Source organism: Eubalaena glacialis, chromosome 2 (assembly GCF_028564815.1).
Source record: "Eubalaena glacialis isolate mEubGla1 chromosome 2, mEubGla1.1.hap2.+ XY, whole genome shotgun sequence".
Taxonomy (NCBI): Eukaryota; Metazoa; Chordata; class Mammalia; order Artiodactyla; family Balaenidae; genus Eubalaena; species Eubalaena glacialis.
In genome coordinates, this window is record NC_083717.1 from 66,152,619 (window position 1) to 66,172,551 (window position 19,933).

Consider the following 19,933-nt stretch of genomic DNA (forward strand, 5'->3'; position numbering starts at 1 on the left):
GGATGTATGGGTGATAGATGGATGTCTTCCGAGGTTCTAAAGTTACGTGGTAATTTGGGCAAGGGTTACCTAGTCTTTGGGATTTCACAGACCAACACAATACAGGGGATTGACATAAAGTTACCAGCTTCTCATTTTTTCAAGTTAAGAACATCAGTATAATAACTACCATCTATTGGAACAGATGAAACAGATCAGAATGAAATAAAGAGCAGTCCTTCCCAAGTAGGGATCATTGATAATCTCTCTCTTCTTCTCTCTCTCTCTCTCTCTCTCACACACACACATATATGTGTGTGCTGGTATGACACTCATTTTACGCTAATATTTTTAGATACTATTTGTCCATATTTTTCTTATTTAATGGCCACATTATTTTCAACTACATTTCCTGAGCCACAGACTCTAAGGACCCTGAAAAGGGTCAAAAAGTCAAAAATTCATTGCCTTTGAGACCAGGCAGGTTGAAGCGGGTACAGTGAGGACTGTGGGGATGGGACAGTGAAAGCCTGGAGAAGCCACACTCGTCTAGAGACAGCAAGGCAGCCTCAGCCCCAGCTGACCGTCACCACGCAGGAAGGCAAACCCAATGCGGCCAGCTAGATTTTCTGACCTACTGAGAGAAGCTGCACATACGACTTTTATGATGAATCTCTTGATTTAAAAGTATTTGCAACTAATTTTTAAAGCTGGATCTGTTTTGGGGGTCATCATCCTTGAGCCAATCAAAACACACACACACACCTGTGGATCCAGTTTGGCCCGTGGGCCATGGGTTTGCAACCTCTGGTTTAGATACCGGAGTTGGGGTGGGTGGTGATGGAAAAAGGCACCAAAAAGGACAACCAAAGAGCTTCTCTGATGAATAGGAGGGTCGAGGAGGGGCACCAAAAAAAAAGCCACCGGATTCCTCCGGGTGAATAATTTCTCTGCAGTCTATTTCCGAAAGAGCTATAATTCGGGCTCTGAACAACCTATGATTTACATCCCGGCCGGTGTAAAAGATATCGTGCTGAGCCTTCCGAGTATGCTCTGTGTGTTTGTATAAATCTCCCTACTCAAAATATCTCCCACAGTTGACTGACAGCCCATGTAATTTAGCAGAAGGCTAAAAATTAAAATCTTCGAGCCTGCTGAGGGAGTGAAAGAATACAGTAACACTACGGCACCACCCCCTCGCCCGGCCCGGGCTCAGCAGATGCCAGGGCTGTTCATTTTGGAGACGGAACAAAATATTTGTATTTAGATTTATTAAGTCATTATTCCACCATTTGTTCCAATGCGCTTTATTAAAACCAGATCTCATCTCTGTTTTGAAAGTATTACCTGATTTACATAAGCTGGTCCCAGCCCTAATTACCGCTTCCTTTCGTGTCTTTTCATTTCGAGGGAGGTTTGCTCTCCCCTCCTGTTTTTGTCGCCTGCCTTTATGGCCCATATGTCTGCCTTGAGATAGCAAGAATCTTCAACCTATAAATAGACGGTTCAGAACAGCCCTGGCTGCCAGTTATCTGTCCACACATCAACATTACCATAATTGCAACAGTGAATGTGTAATCTCTCTAATCACACGTTCCAGTCGGAAAACTGGATTGGGTTTCATAAATTGTATAATTTGAGGCTTTCCTGAGCTAACCACTGGGCGGGTAGGCTGCTGTGGGTCATCAAGGGCTTGGTCATGCCCTGCAGCCTGGCCCATCCTGCCCAGGGTGGCGTAGCGACACACACACCTGTGGATAATGGCAGTGCCACCCTGGCTCTGGAATGAGGACGCCTGGGGAATATGGGAAGCACAACTTTTTGAGGCCTATTATGAGCCTGGCACTTCGCACATGCGCTCTTTTAATTTTCATTCCATTAAACTTCTAGGGGAAATACCGGAAATACTCCCATTTTACAGATGATACCAAGGCTCAGAGAGGTTAAGTGAGTATCCAAGGGTCACACAGTAAATAGCTGAGACTCAAATGCATGTCTGAGATTCCATACGGCGCTCTCAGTTAAGCAGCGTTCATCTATGACACGGCACAGTTGAAGGCTTCAGTGGATTCCATTTTTTGTTCCTCTAGGATGCTTTCATTTCTGTCATTTTAGCTAATCTCCAGGACCAACCGAAGAGGTCTTTATAGATAACAAAACTGAGACTCTGAAAGGTTAAGTACACTGTCCAGAGTCACACAGCTGGTGAAGGTAGAACTGGGATTCAAAGCCAGGCCGGGTCCCACACCCGTGTGTGTTCTTTCCGAAGCCTCCACAGCCCAGGTGTTGTCTGGGGGTCTTTCCTTCCTCTTTGAGAGGCTTTGTTTTCTTTGCCAGCCTCTCAGAAGGATGCTGTAATTGGGCTGGTGTCAGCAGGCAGAGCCCTGGGGGCAGGTGGAGAGAGAAGAGGGGCCAGCCTTCTGCCAGCCTCCCCGGAATCCCTGGGGACAGCTCTCTCCCAAGCCTGGTGGAGGCTCAAGGAAATTGCCTCTGAAGACCCCCAAGGAGCGCTGGGAAAAGGGCTTCTTTTGTTTTGCGTTACCACCTTCCTCTGGGCAATGTTATTCAAGCTCAAGGTCTCCAGAGTGTGGTGAGTAGGCTGATGACACCCTGATAGATGGGCTGCTCCCCACAGGCCGAGCGCCGCTCCGGCTGTGCCCGGTAATTGCACAGCCTTGCAAAGTTTCAGATGTCTATTAGCTGCTTTGAATTGGGCGCTAATCAGATGATGGCCTTGTTACCAGGACGCTCCTTCAGGTCTCCCTCCCTCTCTCCCCCCACCCTCTTTCTCTCAAAAGGAACCATCTAATCCAACCTGTTTAATTTTTCCAGATGAGGAAACTGACACTCAGAAAGGGGAAGAGACCCAAGGTATAAGTACATCCCAAGTTCTTTTTTGTGTTGCCTGTTGAGCTGCGTGCATGCACACACACACACACACACACACACACACAAACGCTACACATCCCCCCTCACTCCCATCTCTCCATTTATTAACTGGGTCTCCAAGTTCCTTTATTCCGTTCTGAAGAAGCACTCCCTGCCAGCATTTTAGGCAATAGATTGGGGACCAGGCTTTGCCTTCCCAGCCCTGTCCCTATAGTGTCCCCATGCCCCAAAGAGTCAGAAAACTTAGTTTTCAGGAGGCTCCATCGTGGCCCCTGACCCATGGGTGATCTACCCTGAGCCTCCCCTCTATCTCTGGGCATCAGAGCCGGGCCCAGCCGGTGGAGATGAGGACTCCATACTCCTTCACTTCCCCCGCACAAGGGCTCTGGACACCAAAGACAGTCCCAGAAACGACTGGGCTGAGCAGGCCACCGCCCAGGGCACGGCACGGGAGTGAACCGGATCACTGCCTTCGGAGTGTGGTCCACAGACCTCAGCAGCAGCCCCTGGAAACTAGTTTGAAGTACAGATCCCCAGGCCCCAGCCAGCCCTACTGAATCAGAATCTCGGAGTGGCCAGGGGTGGGTACTGTGTTTCAACAGGCCCTTTGTGTTTCTGTGTAAGTTTGAGAATGGTGGGTCCAGATCAGCCCATCCCTGGAGATCCTTCCCAGATGGAGAGTCCTTGGGGTTCACCCGCACGGTGATGGTTCAGGCCCAACTCAGACATTCACACCTAGCCACAGCTTTTCCTTACCGTCCTCAACAGAATTACTTTTCCCCACCTCACGTCTTCTGTAGCATTTTAAGAATAATGCTCTTCAAGTGCAAAACCTGCTGCCTTCTGTTCTGTTGTCTCCCCTGCTGGACCCTGAGTTGCTGGCTCATCTGCAGGCTCCGCGGCTCCCCGTAGTGCCCGGCACACAGTAGGTATGCACTGCGTGTGTGCATGTGTGTGTACTGAAGTCTAACTGCACTGACCACTGGGTCCCCAAGGACCCGGCTCTGTGGCAAATTACATGGTTGTTCTAGACCCACAAGGAGACTTCATCATTTTACAGCCAGCGAGGCTTTCTTCACACTTTTTCCCTGGGGCTTCTGAGGGCTGGCCGCAAGGTAATCTCTCAGGTCACACAGGGGAGCTCACCTCTCCTCCGCTGCTTCCCGCAGCGCCCACCTACGCCTGCCTCTGGCCAAGACCACCCTGTTGAGACATATCAGGCTTGGGCCTAACATATTAGTCATGCCTGGTGGCGGCTTAGCTCAGCCTAGGAAAATGCCTGTGGCGACCTTCTACATTACTCCTGACCTAGGTTGGGAGAGCTCGTCCAGGGCTCACAAGCCAGCTCTCTGGGGGAGGGGACGGGCTCCTCCCCTCTGTGAGAAGTGACCAAGCAGTTTGGGAAAGGGGGGCCTGCCATGCCCTGGGAAGCCTGGTCGCCTCCAGGCCCCAAACTAGGTCCACCTCCTCCAGGAAGCCTTCCTTGGTGACCTGACCTAGGAGGCAGGAGACGTGTGTTCTCTCATGTGCCCCCTTCCCACACCCCAGCAAGCTCCTATTCTTGGTGCTTCAGGACCTCAGAGTCACATGGGATTGAGACTTACCTGCCTGAGGAATAGCAAGTTGCCCCAGACTGCCTGGCCAGTTCCACATCCTGAAAAAAATGTCATAAAGCTGGAATCCCATTCCAACCCCCGCAGCAGCCCTGCCTCCCCACCCCCGCCTGCGGGAACGCTTCCCTCTCGGGAACTCCATTCACCCAGGTGGCACTCACGTCATCAGCTCCCTGTGCCTCAGGGCCCTCCCATGTGCTCTTCCCTCTGACGTGATCCTCCTTCGCCCTGAAGCATTCCAAGCACAACACCGGGAGCTAGGGGCTGGAATAGCAGATGCAGGGAGTTGGCCGGGAGTGGGATGGGGAATGCAGGACACCTGTTCGGTGAAATGGCATGGGATAAATAAAAGACAACAAAAATCAGGCCCTGCCATTAACCAGATGTGTGCCTTTGCATGAGTCCCTTGCCCAGTCCGGGCCTGTCAGATAAAAGGCTTGGGTTTTCTACTGCTGCAGCACTCTCCTCCAGTCATGGGAACTAACTTGGTGGGCGTGTGTGCGCATGTGTGTGATTCCCCCAAGCACATATCAGGCCCATCTAACCAGATTCTGCTTCACGTTCTTCTCTTTAATCCCCGGAGATGTGACCTGCTCAATGAACCACCTCGAGTCTTCCCCAGGCACCCACCGGGTGTTGGGTCCTCTGCTGAGTCCAATTTCCCACAAAGAGGTTCCTCCCCTGATAGGCCAATGCCTAACAATGATTAGCCAAGTGTGCAAAGAGCTTGGGAGGACCGTCCTCCTCAGATGGTTTGGAGAGCCCCTGCAGCAGAAGGTGAGTCACTAGGGTGCAAATCAGGAGGCTTAGATGGCAGATAAAAGACCTGCTGGCTTCTCTGGCAGGCCCAGCGGGAACGGTGTCTTGTTACCGAGTCTCGTCTCGAGTCTCGGGAGCTGGACGCTGCAGCCCTGGAATGTGAACGAGATGAGCCGGGAGATTTCTTGTTGACACTTGTCCTGGTGAGAGGGTCCCAGCTTCGGTTCTCAGGTTATACAACACCTGGGCAGGTTGACTCTTCAGGAGCTCCTAGTGCCCACGGGGAGGGGAGGCCTCCGTGCCCGCAGGTCCAGGCCTTCGCCTGCCCCCTGCCCACCGCCCGAGGTGAAGGCAGGAGGATCCCTGGTGGGCCCTAGGAGGTTGTGATGTGATCTGGGCCCCTCCCCTGACCCTCTGCGGAGGGGCCCTGGCCAAGGATGACACGGACCCAGACCAGGCTGCTGTCCCTTCCTCGGGGGAAGGCCTGGAGCAGGGCAGCTCCTACCTGGGGCCCTACTGTGTGTTGGGCAGTATGTGAAGAGTTTTCCCATATTCCCTTTCATCCCCACCATGTAACTGAGAGGAAAGGTAAAATGAAGTGACTCGCCCTACATTAGAACCATGCCTGTCTTTTGCCAACGTCCAGGGCTCCGACCTCTGGTACAACATCCCGTCCACAGGGGCGCGTGCCTGGCCCAAACTCCCTCAAGAGCTGACAGCCTCGGGGCTTCCCTGGTGGTGCAGTGGTTAAGAATCTGCCTGCCAATGCAGGGGACACGGGTTCAAGCCCTGGTCCGGGAAGATTCCCACATGCCACAGAGCAACTAAGCCCGTGCGCCACAACTACTGAGCCTGCGCTCTAGAGCACGCAAACCACAACTACTGAGCCCGCGTGCCACAACTAGCGAAAGCCCGCACGCAGCAACGAAGACCCAACTCAGCCAAAAATTAATTAATTAATTAACTTTTTTTAAAAAAAAGAGCTGACAGCCTTAAATATGACAAATGTTTGACAAATATGCCTCAGCTCAGTGATGCAAGGGGCAGCCAAGTCTAGAACAGGGGGGTTGACAGCCCAGATCACTCAGGGCATCCTGAGGCCCTGGCTGGGAACACCCTCCAGCCCTCGGTGGTGGCGGTGATGGTGTCCAGCCGGCGGGTGACTCAGCAGCCCTCATTCCCACAAGACGGGCGGGTGAGCGCCCTCCCACGGCTGTCGGTTTGGCTCCATCAGCCCGTCTGGGGGTGCCCCGGCAGCCAGCCCCCCCTCCCCCCATCAGCACGGCCCTGGGGCTCGGGCCAGCCTTCCCACAGCTCAATCACAGGGTTTGCCCTCTTTTCTCAGCCCGCTGGCCTCTCCCCTGAGATCAGAGGCCACTTCTAAATTCCTCTGGCCACCTCAGCCCTCCCGTCGGCCAGGCTGTGGTGATTTCCTTGGCTCCCATCCCAGAGCCCCCGTCCTGCCCCCTAGAGGAGCTCAGCTCCCAGAGCAAACAGCTTGCTTGCCAGGCCCCGGGCCTCCCCCCACCCCCCGCTGGTTTAGAGCCAGTCCTGTGCCCTGCGAAGAGAGGGATCGGGGCCCAACCGGGGCATGGAAGCCAGGGAGGGAAGTGGATCTTGGCTGCACTTTCAAACGGGATGTGTGGGAGGGCAAGATACAGTTAGCTTGTGCAGGTAGGGCACAGGACCATCTGCTGGGCCCAAGGGAAACGCCACACCACACGCTGAGGCTCCCACCCCAGGAGGTGGCGTGCTGGAGCGAGCTGCACTGTGGCCTTGAGCGAGGCTGGTTAGGCTCACATCCTCTTCCCACATCTGTAAAATGGGCAAGACAACGCCTGCTGGCCAGGGCTGTACGACGCAACACATACAACCCTGTTCATAAAGGGTCTGGCTGGCAGGAGGCCCGCTCCAAAATGCTCCAGACATGGGTATTTCTTTCCATTCCGTGTGTGAGCCCAACGGGCTTTGTGCAATCTTTTATGGCCCTCGTTTCACGTTCATCATCCTGGGAGCCTGTGGGAAGGGACGTACGAGGCACTTTGCAAACAGTGCCGGGCACCGCAGGCATTGGCTGTGCTACTGTCCTCCCAGCAACTCCCAGGGGAGCAGGCAGACCTTACCCCACCCCCCGTATCTCCCCGCCAACACACACACTTGACCCAGCGAGGAGCTGGAGATCACAAACAGGAAATACCTTGCTGACGATCGGTCCACAAGTTAGGACAGCTAAAGAAACTAACTTTGTGGAGCACTAAGTAAGTACCAACCACTGGGGGCGGCACTTGAGGACACTGAGATGCAGAGGACACAGTACCTGCTGAAAAGTCCCAAGGGGCAGAGGTGGGGATACGCCTACCTCCCACACAAGCGGAAAACAGGCTGTAAAGAGGTGTGGACACCTCACCTACAGGATCCTGTTTCGGTGAGAAATCAGCGCGGCTCGGGCTTCCTGGAGAATGGCCTTTGGGCTTCTGAAGGAAGAGCAAGCATTTGTAGGGTGGAGAAGTGAGAGAAAGGGCATGGAGGCCCCATATCTGGGCTGACCAGAGGGCTAGGAGGCTCTTCCAGAGCCTTCAGGTGCAGGGAGGAACCTCGCTGCTTCTCTCGGGTGACTTTGCAGGTGTGGGGAGACCCCTGGGGGACATCAAGACACACCCACCGAGGGACAGGTGAGCAACCTGTGACCCGGCCTAGGCCCTCCAGGAGCTGGTTGGGCGAGACGAGGCTCACCCCTGGTATATTTCGAGAGCAGCGCCGGCCAGCAGGCCTCCAACTGTGGGTGTGGCCCAAGAGGTCTGCCGTCACTTCACTCCTCGGGTGACCCTGCCGAGCCCTCGGCAAGCACACGCACGTACACAGTTTTGCACACTGTTTCCAGGGACTCACAAATATCCCCCCACCATTAAGGAAGCCCCGATATATCCAACTCTTGCGTTCCGCAGATGAGGAAACTGAAACAGAGAAAAAATGTGACTTGCCAAAGGTCCACATGAGTCAGGGCAGAACCGGGCCTACACTCCTGGCTTCTGCGCGAGGGTTCTCCCACGGGCACCCGGCTGCTGTCGCTTTCTAGATATGTGTCCCTGCCCAGCTGCAGTCCTCAGGGTTCTATCTCATGATGGAGGGGAGCATGCACTTTCCAGCACTTTCCAGCACTCCAGCAGGAAAAGCCTGCTCCCACCCCGAGACTCCTCTCTTAGTGAAAACTTCTCACTCGGGTCCCCCGTGCACAGTCCTGCTGGTTTGCTGCATCCCTGCGGCAGGTCCCGCCGTCCACCCAATGACCCAGGCTGTACGCGGGCATCCTCTTCCCCTCCTCCCCCTGTTCATCCTCCACAGCCACCGCTGTCTGGATTTGACTCTCATTCCAATCCAGTCTTCTCTCTTTATCGCCAAGTGTCCAGGCCCTCCTCATCTCCTGCTGGGGCTATTACCACCGCCAGAAAAATATTTCTAAAGCACACAAACAGGTGACTTTTCTGCTTAAAATCTTGCAGAGCTACCCAGTGGCCTTGAAAATTAAGTTCAATCTCTCGGTATGGTCTGCAGAGCCCCCTGTGGCCGGCCGCATCTGCCCAGCCATGCCCCCTCCTGCCTCACGCCCACTCCCACCTAGGCCGCGGCTGGGCAAAGGCTCCCAGTTGCCTCTAGACTATTTGTTACCACTGATCTTTCTGTCCAGAGGAATAAGATGTGCTTGAGCCAGCTGAATACCCTTTGACCTCAAGGTTGGCTTGCATGCTTGGTTTTTAAGTTCAGTTCCCTTTTGACAGAAATGTTCTCAAAGGGCCCAATCCACTTTCCCGCTTCAGGACTTTGGAAAACCCTCACACACAAGAGAATCATTTGTAAACATCCTTCCATGGCGGTTTCCTTCCATAGGCTAGCACAACTTTTTTTTTATGTTAGGGGTATTTCTGGGGATTGAAATGAAAGTCAAGAGAAAGGGTCATTATGAGCATCAGTGTCTAGCAGTGTGCAGTGACCCATTGGCTGATGAATAAATAGCGTAATCAAGAAGTTCAGCCCATGAATTCAACAGGAACAAGGGCTGATATTCAAAGTCCCAGACAGTTCAGTTGGAAGAATAATAAAAGCGCAGCTGAGATGGGAGCTTGGGACACCGCCCCCCTTCCCCAGGCCCTGCCTGGGCTGAGCCTGATGGCAGACCTCACAAAAACACAGCCCAAACGAGCCTCATTCTTGGGCTCTCATAACTGGACTTTCAGCTTTCTAGAACAACACTTCTTGTGTTATGTCTGCAGTTTGTAGGATCTGATAAGAGACTTGCTTAAAAGTTCAAAAGGGACCACACTTTGTAAATAGTTTCAAAGAGAAGCCCTATTTACGCTGGGGAGGAGATATACCGTAGGAGATGAGACAGCCTTTAAGTCAGACAAGGTGAGGGGGAGTCCCACAGCTACCTCTGTGGACCTGGGCTAACTGCTGAATTTCACCATCCCGGGTGTCCTCGGGACACAGTGGGGATCATAATGTACTTACCTCCTTGGGTGGGAGTAAATGATATCATGCAAATTAAGCACAGAGGATGTGCTCAGGAAACAGTCCTTGCGGTGGTGGTGATTGCCAATGAAACCACCAACGCGAGCAGAACAGCTATATCAATACCTGTTGAAAATAATTTTTGGCAGAATGAGACCATCTTGGGCTATGGAAACAAATGGTATAGGCCAGCCACCTAGAACTGCAGCTCAGGAAGGGAGAACTCAACAGAGCCAAAGCCTATGGGGGCAAGTGGCAGGTGCAGTGGGCTGAATAATGGTCCCCAAAGAGATCAGGTCCTAATCCCTGGAGCCTGTCAATGTGACCTTATTTGGAAAAAGGATAGCTGGAGATGTGATTAAATTAAGGACTTTGAGATGAGGAGATTACCATGGATTATCAGATGGGTCTTAATGCAATCACAAGTGTGTTTTTAAGAGACAGGCAGGGGGAGATTTGATACACAGACACAGAGGGGAAGGTGATATGAAGACAGAACAGAGAGATTTGAAGATGCTGACCTTGAAGATTGGAGTGATGGGACCATAAGCCAAGGAATGCCAGCAGCCACCAAAAGCTGGAAGAAGCAAGGAACAGATTCTCCCCTAGAGCCTCCAGAGGGAGTGTGGCCCTGCTGACTCCTTAATTTGGGCCCAGTTGATGCTGATTTCAGACTTCTGGTCTTCAGAACTACGAGAGAAAAGATTTCTGTTGTTTTAAGCCACCAAGTGTGTGGTGATTTGTTACAGCAGCCCTAGGAAGCTAATACATCCAGGATCATAGATTCTAGGCTGAGGAAACATAGACTCAGAGAGCAGTAGTAACTCACCCAAAGCCACACAGCATGATAGCCTCAAGGCCAGGACCAGACCAAGGTCTCCAGATCCCTGCACCACTGTGCTCCCTCTTCCCTCTGCCCAGCTTTCTTCCCCGGGAGGCCTTAGACCCCTGCCCTGGGGAATCCTTGGTTGCCATAGTTATTTTATCTTTACTCACCCACTGCCCCAAGGTGAGCCCAGCTAGTACCAAATGCTGTCCCTGTGGTCACGACTGCCCCCAGCCTGAATGTCCACCTGTCACCTGTGTCACAGGTTGGGTTCTTTGGAGAGGGAGTTTGGGGTGCCAGAGCTTTATTAAGGATCTACACCAGTGAAGGAAGGGGGAGGAAGTTGGATCGGGAGGAAGGAGATTGCAGTCGAATTGCCATGCCGGCCTGACAAAGCCCCAGCCGACCCCACAGGGAGTTGTCCTGAGTCCAGCTGAGGCAGCCAGGACCTCATACCCACATCGGGCTCAGTCACCAGGTGCCGGCTGCCCTGGGGAGGGCCTGGCCTCCGGCGAGGTGGGTTTCTGCAGTGAGGCCGACCCTGATGGGGCTGACAGCTGGAGGCCACCTGCTGACCACACTCCCTGCAGCTGGGCAGTAAAACCTTCCTCGAAGGAGGGCCGGGCACAGGCGGACCACAGCCCAGTGCTACCACGCATTCTGCAAACAAGAGCTGCATCTCAGCGGGGCCTGGACGGCTTGCCAAACAGCAGCCCCACCCTACACAGTGACCAAGACCCTCCCCACTCAAAGTGGGATGTGTGGACCAGGAGCCCCGACACCACTTGGGAAACTGTGAGAAATGCAGACTCCGTGTTGGGCCCCATGGTCCATCTGAGAAGCATGCTCCACCCCAGGGGTTGGATGACTCCAGGGACCAAATCCAGTAGCTGTCTGTTTTCGTAGGGCCTTTGAGGTAGAGATGATTTTTGCCTCTTTTACGAAGAAGAACACGTAACAGAAACTGTATGGCCCCCAAAGCCTGTTTATTTATGACGTGGCCTTTTGCAGAAAACTGTCCCCAACCTCTGCTCCAGAAAGGCCAACCAGCAGGGGAGACCCAGGGGGCTGAGATCTTTCCCCGGAGCCCTCCTAGTGTTTGCGGCCAGCCCTCCGCCCCTTCCTCCTGCATCCTGACTTGTCTCCTTCTTTGCCCGCCTCCTTCTCTTCTCTTTACCCCACTTTCTTCTTTGATTTCCTCGTCTCCCCTCCTGACCCCTCGCTTCTCTTTCTCTCTCTGGGGCGTGCGTGTGAGTCTCTCCCTGTCGGAACGTGTGCGTCTGAAGCTCTCTCTTGCTCTCATCTCTGAGACCGGCTTTGTGTCTGCGCATCTCTGTCTGTCTCGCCCTGCATCCCTCCCCCACACTCCAGCTACAGATCAAAAGAAGCATCCTCACGCCGCACCCGGGGTAATCAGCTTGGGCTGCTGTTTGGAGCAGTCGTGGGCGCTGCAGGCAACCCCCAGACCTTTCTATCCTCAGTCCTGCCACGTCCACACCTGCTCCACGAATGCCCACGGCTTCTGGCATTCTCTTCTCGGCTCTGTCTGCACCATCATCTCTCCTTCCCCCCAGATCTCCCTTCTCCACGAGGCCTTTAATCTTGGCAGCTTTTTTTCCTGCAACATCCCTGACTCTCTTGTGAAATGCAGATTAATTAGCGTCTAATTACTCACCCGGTGCTGCATCTACAGCCTTCTCTTGTCAGGTTCCTGGAGAACATCTCTCTCATCCGCTGAGAACCGGGCCCGTGAGGAGCAATTCCAGTTTAGGGAGGCAGGCAACCTCGAAGAGGAGGCTTTGTCAGCATCCACCTCATCAGTGGATCCCAGGAACACAGTCTGGGTGGGGTGGCTCCGCCCATCACTCACCCTAATCGCCAGCATCATTCTGGGAAGTGACGGGCCTGAGGGCTGTGCTGGGCCAGGAGTGAGACCCAGCCTCTGCCCTCAAGGAGGTGACCATGGGGCTGAGGAGCCAAGCCCTGCTTGTGTAGCAGGAGTCCCCAAGCATGATCCTCCTGGTAGCAGGTGATGAAATGAGGACGTCCCCAAGGACCTGGTCTAGTCTTTCAACTTGAACAGGCTGAGTTCAAATGTGGGAAGTAAATGGCAGAGGACTTGAGCCCATCCTAAACCACAGTGTACAGTCTCCAGTCCTGGAGAGGCGGCTGGGGCAGAAGGAAGAGAACAGGGCTCCAGTACACCCACCCCCTGGGAGACTTTAGGCCTTGACCCTCCGAGCCTCAGCTTCCCCATCTGGGAACTGATGTTAACAGGGCCAGCACGGTGAAAAGGAGCCTCTGGCTGCAAAGTGCTGGGCACAATACAGGTGTTCCAGTGACTGTCACTCGTGTTTTTCTTTGCCTTCGTGATCCCAGGGGCCAGGGGTGGATCCGTGCTGCATGGAGGTGGAGCTGGATTTTTGACCAGTGTGCAGTCCCCACCTTGGGTCCCTGCTCTGTCCTCCTAGCCTCTCCCAGTACACGGTCGCCACAGTTGCTCCCAGCAGCTCCATCCTATCCCAGCCAATCCTTACAGAAGTTGAAAGGTATCTTCCACCCACTAACTGGAAGAAGGTGATCACCCTTCACCGGCCTGAATTCAGGAGACTCAACCACGAGAACTGGACTCTAGAACCCATCACCCCAGGGCTCACCCACGAAGGCTCGCCCTGACACCCCACACAGCCTGCCTCACCGTGTCCTGGAGATCCTCAGGCTTCAGCCTCGGTCCGTCTATCCCATCCCAGTCCCCTCCAGTCCTGCTACCTTCACTCCAGCTGGCTGCGAGCAGCCTAGCCTCTTCCCAGCTCTGATTGCTTCCATCCAGACGGAGCCCTGTTCCCCGCAAACCCTCACCTCCCTGATGCTTACGGTTCACGTGAGACCACCAAGCTCGGAATTCTCCATTGGTCACTATTTGTATCTCTCAATGGTCTGAGTAGGTGTGAGTGTGGTCCTATTTCTCTAGCAGACTGTAAGCCCCTTGAAGGAGAGGACCACACCAGACCCCCAAGAGCACCAAGCACAGCACAGTGCTGGGGCCGTGGCATGCCCAGCCAGCACGTTGGGGGATTGATTGGATGACCTGATGTACATCTTCACCCGACTCGCTGGTGCCAGGTCAGCATATGTGTTCAGTGGAGACTGGAGAATGTAGGGGTGAGACGGAACAAGGGTGCCTTGAGCAGCCACTAGGTGCCGGGCACAGATGCTAGTAGTAAGGCCTTCCAAGCCCGTGCTGTCATTTCATGCTCATGACAGCCTTGTAAAGTAGATATGTTCTTCTCCATTTTATGGTGGGGATCTGAGCCTGGGGGAGCTTAAACAACCAACCCAAGGTTATACAGCTACAGAGTGGTGGGACCCAGCCTACACCAGACATGCCTGCCTCCAGAATTTAAGGCCCCTCTGGTTGGCCCAGTTGCTCAGAGCTCTCTGCCCTCCCCCTCTGGCCTGGGTTGGCAAATGCTGGCCAGTTGGCTCAACCCAGTGCTCTGCTGTTGGCCTCTGGAGCCCTGGTGGCCTTTGGTCCTTCCTTCCTGGCGGCCTTTGGTCCTTCCTTCCTGGCCAGTCCCTTGGGGCTAGAGCTGGATATCTGCACTCCTGGGGAGGCCCAGGCCACCCTGTTATCTGGGACACTGGTGGGGGCACAGGCACTGCCAACCGCCAGGCCTGGGGCCCACGGAGCTTGTGACCCTGCCTGGGGTAACCAGTCCCAAGCGCGGTCATCAACTGGGTGCAAATGGCTGCTGCTGCAGTGGGCTTCTCTGTTCAGCGATATCACCGGCACCACCCCTTCACTCTACTGATGGGGAAACTGAAACCAAGGGAGGGAGGCGGCTTGCTCAGGACTCCAGCAAAGCAGGGCCTGGGACCAGGTGCCCTGATGCCCAGTTCAGGGCTCGTCCTGCCACTCCCAGCTCAGTTTCACAAACGTGCAGAGAGGACAGCAGAACTGAGTGCTCTGGGGCCACACAGAGAGAAGCCTGGCTCCCTCTCCGCTTCCTTCAGGAAGCTCCACTCTGCAGGGGAGCACGTGGCACGGGGACAGAGCAGCTTGGCCCCCAGGCACTGGCCGGGAGTGCTGCAGGGGGAGGTTGGTGAGTGCAGTAAATTTTCCTGGAGGAAAGGCCGTGAGGCGGGTAAGGGCTGGCTCAGCACACAGGCCTCCAGAGACGTTGGCTGAAGCCAGGAAGGAAGAGGGCTTTCCAGGCTGAGGAGAGAGACAGGCCGAGCGGTAGGGCGCAGGGAGCTCAAAGGACAGAGAGGACCCCAGGGATGCTCCGAACACTCTGCCACAGGATGGGGGCTACAGAGGCTTGGCTGCCCCTTGTCCCTGTGCTCCAGGGGATGTCCCCGGTGCTCTGGTGGAATCCAAGCCAGTGTTTCCCAAGATGGCTATTGAGACACTGCCCCACCCTGCCAGGACAGCCCTGGGAGAGAGCACTTTTCCCAAACCTCACCCCACCTCACCTCACCTGAGGAGCTCAGTCTCCTCCCACCCTCTGAGCCAGGCCTCAGGGAGGTGCGCTTCCGTTTGCACGCCATCACCTGGCTCTCCTCCTCTGCGTGGGCCTTCTCCACCCTCTGATGGAAAGATCGCCATGTCCGCAGAGCACGCGTTCGCTGCATTGCCCAGATGCCTTCCCCCCCAGCAACTTCAGAAAGCCCAGCCCAGCCCTGCTTCCATCACTCCCTCCTTCAGTAAGCCCTGCGGAGCCTGGGCAGGGACGCTGACCACGAATGAGACAGGTCCTGCTCTTAAGGAGCCGGCAGTCGATGGAGAAGGGAAAACGTGGACGTAACTCACTGCAACGTATGCTAGAAAGTGGGCGCTCCCGCAAAGTGCTAAGGGATGGGGCAGATGGCTTTCCGAGATGACCCCCCAGCTCGGCTTCCTGAAAGAAGTGGCACATGTGTCCTAGAGACACATGCACGGGGCTCAGCACCACGTGAGGGCATGATATATTCGGAAGGTCTTGGCTGTGCAAGAAATCTGTCTGAGGGGCCTGGAGATGAGAGAAGTGAAACCGGGGATGAAAGACCTCGGGTGGCCTGGTGGAGAGCCGGAGAGGGGCAAGAGGCAGGGAAGTCATACCACCAGATTTGGGGAAATAAACCACTATGGCTACAGGGTCAAGAATTGAGGGGTGGAGGTGGGGACAGGGGGGTGGGTAAAGGGCAGCCGCCTGGAGACCAGTGAGGAGGGGACTGCAAGGGCCCAGGGTAGAGAGAGAGGGCCCAGGCGATGGTTAGAAGGGTACAGGGAAAGAAGCAGAGACCGGGGATAGGTAGAAGGTGGGAGTGACAAAATCGGTGACAGGAGGGCGGGGTTGGGGGCAGGAAGGGGCAAGATTACAGAGGTAGGAGTGCTGTCGGGCCTACCTTTCTTGCTGGGGTGTCTGGCTGGCTGGAAGTGTGTGACCCTGGAGGGGGGCAACAGGGAGAGGAGCAGGCTGGGGAGCTCAGGAGAGAGGTCGGCTCTGGAGATGGTGACTGGGAGTCATGAGACAGAGGGGAGCCAGAGAGAAGAAGAGAGGCCTAGAGTGGTGGCCGGGGAATGACAGCAGAAGGGGCGGGGCCTGCGTATGAGGGACCCAGCCTCCCCATGCCCAACCCCAGCCTTCTCTCTACTCCTGCTACCGACCAGCGTTCTTGGCCTCCTTAATCAATAGAAATTGACCAGAGGCCAGACAAGAAATTCAGGCAAGACTTTATTGGGGCCCCTGCTGCAGCAGAGGGGAGCGAGAACGGTTTCCCTTGCTTGCTCGCTCCCTGAGGCGGGGGCAAGCTTGTTCCCTATATGGGGTGAGGGTAGGGATGTGTCCAGGGTCGGGTCAGAGGGGCGGCTTAGGTCTTTTGCCCACCCCTCTGGTGGTGGTGTGTGCAGGGGGCATGCTCTGTACCCTGTTTTTGCTCCCGACACCCTGTCTTTGCTCCAGACTCTTCAGAAGTGGCGGTTGGGTTTTTTTGGTCTCTTTGTATCTTTGGGGTCCAGAATTTGCCCCAACTGCATGCATACAGTTATTTTTAGTCCCGTACAGTTTCTTTGTATTTTGTTGCTTGAGGAGGGGTACACACCTCCCCAGGTGCAAGCATTGCAAGCACTGCAGCAAAGGGGCCCAGGTCCCAGCCTGTCTCACTCCCTTCAGCTCAGGCCTCTGCCTCTCAGAAACTGTCTGCTTATTTATGAATGCACCCCACCCCCAACCCTGTTCCCATGGCAACACCCCTCCCCCTCAGCCGGGGTGTGGGGGTGTTGTCCGATCCTGCAGGGGATCCCGCAGCCCAGTGCCTGGCCAGGCCACTGCAGCCATGGCCGAGACCAGGAGACTCACCAGCTCACCTCATCCCACCCTGCTGGCCTCCTGTGCCAGCATGCTCTCCCTGGGCACCAACAAACGTCTCCCTAATCTGTCCCTTCTCCCCAACAACCACCCTCAGCCATACCTCTGTGTCCAACCCGGGGCAGACCTCACACAAACAAGAACCGCCCCCCCATTCTTGTGTTAGGTCACTGAGGTGTTGAGCCTTATTTGTTACTGCACCATCGCCCAGCCTATCCTGACTAATACAATCCCTGTGCTGTGGTGGCACCATGCCAAGCAAGCCACTTATTCTCTGCTTCCCCCAGGCTGGACAGTGGGGACCGTCACCCCCTCCTCCTTACCCCAACCTTTCCAAGCTGCCCTTTCCTCTACTGCCCCAAACTCCAGCAGCCCTCCCTACACTCCCTCACATTGTCATGTCCCCCGGCCTTTCCACCTCCCCAGCTGAACTGTGGGCCCCTGAGAGCGAAAATCAGGCCTGAGTGCCCTTTGTGTCCCTCAGAGAACCCAATACCGTGCTGCACGTGTGGGAACTGAACTGAGAGGCACTGCAGGCGCCTCAGCCACACACAACATCCCCCATCCCGGGCTTCCCTTCCTTCCCCACTCCGTCCTCCCTCTGAGATCCCATTCGGGGGGAGTAGGAGAAAGCCATGACAGAGAGATGGAAAATATTCCTGGTATTGTTCTAAGGCCACAGCCTACGATTGTGGAAGGAAGTGGAGGTGGGGGCTGGGAGATGGGGAGGAGAGGTTAACAAGATTAAAAAAGCCATAATGAGACCACAGCACAAACCCTGCAATTATGCTCCCAAATTTAATCAAAACAGCTTCCCGCACTGGGCCTGTAATGCATCTAACAGGCCCAGCCCTTGAGATACCACAGAGCCCAGAGTCCTCCTGCAGAGCTTGGGGCGGGGGCGGAGCCTGCCTTCCAGCGCCACCCACCCCCCAGCCCATCCCACTGTGACAGGCCTATGGCGTTTGAAGTGGCCTAGTTAGGCCAAGTCTCCAAGGAAGCTCTCCTTCCTTCTCCACTCCTCCCCATCACCTCCCCGCCGCTGATTTGCTACCTCTGCGGCGGGCTCTCCACAGCCCTGGCTATCAGCTGTGGCCCCAGGCTTCTCAGGAAGGGTTCCCTCAGAAACGTCCCCTCCACCACCGCCCTGGAATGGCCCCTTTCTTAGTCAAACCCCACTGCAGATCTGGCCTTGCCTGGGTGTGTTGACCTTTTGAGAGGAGAGGTATTTTCTCCAAATGGTTTTGGTCTCCCCTGGCACGTGTAGGTCAGTACCTTTGGCAGGGGTAGTTAAATGCTCACTGATGATCTTTATGCTGCCCTGCGTGTCCCAGCCTCCCTTGTGAAAGGGTGGGGGCCATGTGACTAGTTCTGGCCCTTGGACTGTGGCTTCCAGGTCAAGTGAAGAATAAACATCCTTTCTCCATCTCTCTCTTCCCCTGTCCCGGTGATTTGGATGATCTGTATTTTGGTTGGTGCATAATAAGGTGAAGAGGGCTACCCGACCCATGTTGCACCTTTACAATATGATAGTTTATAAGAAAAATGTATATTTGGTCATCTCATATACATTCGGTCTTAGTCCATGGTTCTGGGCTCACAGCTTCCAAAATCCTTGGAATTTCCCAAACGTTGTGTCAAGGTGTCTTTTGTTATGTTAATGAGGCGACTTTTTTTGGACCTAGGTAAGCTCAGTCTGGGGACTGGTTGCCAGGAAAACCAAAGATTAGTGGGTTGGAACTTTTGGTCCTACCCCCAGACCTCTGGGGAGGGGAGAGGGGCTGGAGGTTCAATCAATCACCAGTGGTCAATATTTTCATCAAACGTGCCTAGGTAACGAAGCCTCCATAAAAACCCAACAGGAGGGGTTTCACAGAGCTTCTAGGTTGGTGAACACGTGGAGATTTGGGGAAAGCGCCACGTCCTTTCCCCATACCTTGCCCTGTATATTTGCTTCCATCTGGCTGTTCCTGAGTTCTACCCTTTTATTATAAACCAGTAATCTAGTAAGTAAAGTATTTCTCTGAATTCTGTGAGCTGCTCTAGCAATTAATTGAACCCAGTGAGGGAGTTACAGAAACCTCTGATTTATAGCCAACTGGTCAGGAGTCCAGCTGACAACCTGGACTTGTGATTGGTATCTGAACTTGGGGAGGGGGGCAGTTTTGTAGGACTGAGAACTTAACCTGTAGGATCTGACCCTAACTCCAGGCAGATAGTGTCAAAATTGAGTTGACTTGTAGGGCGCCCAGCTGGTATCAGAATTGCTTATTGTGGGGGAAAAACCCACACATCAGAATTGGTGTCAGAATTGGAGATGTTGGTCCAAGATCAAGCACAGCCTGGGTAAGGGTGGTCCAGGCCCAAAGAGGAGTTTAATTAATTTATTTATTTATTTATTTATTTATTTAGGCTGTGTTGGGTCTTCGTTTCTGTGCGAGGGCTTTCTCTAGTTGCGGCAAGCGGGGGTCACTCTTCATCGCGGTGCGCGGGCCTCTCACTATCGCGGCCTCTCTTGTTGCGGAGCACAGGCTCCAGACGCGCAGGCTCAGTAGTTGTGGCTCACGGGCCCAGTTGCTCCGCAGCATGTGGGATCTTCCCAGACCAGGGCTCGAACCTGTGTCCCCTGCATTGGCAGGCGGATTCTTAACCGCTGCGCCACCAGGGAAGCCCCAAAGAGGAGTTTAGATTCTTGGTGATTTCTGGTTTCTAAAGGGAAAAAGCGGTGATTGTTCTCTGACACCAAGGACTTATGGTGTTTTGTCAGCCAGGGGCCAATCTCTTCTACAAGAGCCCACTCTAGGAACAACTCACGGAGGAGTCCAGTCCCTCCCAACCCATCCCATCCGCTCATCCAACAAATACTGGCTGAAGATACTCCCCATGCTTGTCCTCAAGAGGAGGGAGGAGACAGCAGGGAGAGCAGAATGCAGACTTTCCACCTAGAAGACCTGAAATCGAGCCCAACTGGCCTCGGGCTGGTTACTTGGCCTCTCTGAACCTCATTTTCT